The 1750-nt window shown below is 40.2% G+C and overlaps 1 protein-coding gene across 1 annotated transcript in view; it reads right to left on the reverse strand.

Annotated features, from left to right (window-relative positions):
• LOC108572525 overlaps nt 1–1750 on the reverse strand; it is a 43293-nt gene that overhangs the window by 32564 nt on the left and 8979 nt on the right. The gene's annotated exons all lie outside the window — the stretch shown is intronic.

Below are 1750 nucleotides of genomic sequence, written 5' to 3' on the forward strand. Positions count from 1 at the left end.
GTTTGCAAAGCAACTGTTTATTCGAGTCCTCTCGACAGAGTACTCTCAGACAATCACTCTCAGACATAGTGTCCACTCGCGAGAGCAACTCGCGATAGTTTTACTCTCAAAAGGACAGTGTAACGGTTTGGTATTTCAGTTCTACCGAGCGTATGACACGCGGTGCACGGTACTGTGACATTTTATGGAACAGTATCCGGAATAATATAAAAAATGGATTGGAACTTGTGAGTAAAAATTTGAAAAAATTTTGTAGAGAAAGAAGGAAACGGTAATACTAAATTTGAAAAAAGGGAATAAGTAGTAGAAATTCTTTTCCCGCTAACTCTTTTCTGTGCGCGAACAGGCAGCTAGCTTTATGTTTGGCTCAACGTACGTACAGCGACCCAGGCTCGCGTTTCTTATGTTTTTCTCGGAAAAGATATCACGAGTCTCTCGCAATGTTGTGAGACAAGAGGGTGACTCAGTCCCGATGTTTCTTGCTAGGCTAGCTGCGTGTAAATAGTGATCAGAAATCGGGCAGGACGACTCGTCCTCAGTCGGTGTTTACGAGGCTGTCGAACGAGTGCCTCGACGAACGACGAACGTCGCTTATACTGCGCGATTCTAGTCTTGTAGGGAATACATCGAACAACGCGTTTTCGATTATACGCGGATTTCCAATCAATTTACGTACTTAGCATATTCGTTTGTGTGAATTAAGTGCCGCTGCATACAAGAAGCTAGTGCACCGAATTTAAGTACACAACGAACAGCTCAGCTTGGGAGAAAAATCAAACGAGAAGCGTGTCTTTGCGAGCTACGCAGCTACAGTTTCACGGTATGTGTGTGCGTGAATAATATGTATGTATACATACGTAAACAATCGAATGATTGAGTTAATTGAAAATAGAGGATAGCCTACGTATAGCTGATTAGATCAATTACTGCAACAATTTCATTTTATCGTATCCTAAGTTCATTTTTCTTGAAATAAGATGTGTTATAACTATGAAACAACAACAAATTAGTTTTTTTTACTGCTGTCTCCACGAGACAAGTACATATTCTATCCTTTTCTGGAAAAACACTGTCTCTTAGTAAACAACTAAGTCTTTACATACGACCTACTTCGTTTGTTAGTATTCTAACGACAATATACGACAATTGACACGCAGTGCAGATGATCCGACTTCGATTTTCCGTAAAATCGGGGGATGGTTCCCAACTACGCGGATTTCCATCTACGCGGACAGTCGACGTCTCTAAACCTACACGTAGTTTGACAGAACACTGCATACATATACAGTATATTCTCCCCAAGTGTCAGACCGCAAGGAAGCTAAACCTGACACTCGTAGAGTCAGGGACTACGCTTGAAGCCTCACGCCCGCCTTTGTAGTTTGCCGAACGTCGGCAAGGACAGCGAATAAAAGATAAGCATGAAACGTCAGTCGAGGCAACCAAGCGATTTAAATATCAACTTTTTTAATTTTACGTTTTTTTATCCCGAAATTTTTCTTAACATATTGATGAGATTTTTCTGATGAAAATGACATCAAACACGACATAATTTGAACAACATTTACTTATTAACACGTTCACTGTCACGCCAGATTTACAGGTTGCTGTCAGGCGGCCACAAGAAAATAAATTTTAAGCATATACATTAAGCAGCTCATATTTGAGCTGGTAATTATTTGTGCAGTTCTGTGTATTTTCTGTGCAGTTCAACCTAATTTACTTAAATTTACATTGCGAGACAGTATAC

The sequence above is a fragment of the Habropoda laboriosa genome, unplaced genomic scaffold (genome assembly GCF_001263275.1).
Source record: "Habropoda laboriosa isolate 0110345459 unplaced genomic scaffold, ASM126327v1 scaffold129, whole genome shotgun sequence".
Taxonomy (NCBI): Eukaryota; Metazoa; Arthropoda; class Insecta; order Hymenoptera; family Apidae; genus Habropoda; species Habropoda laboriosa.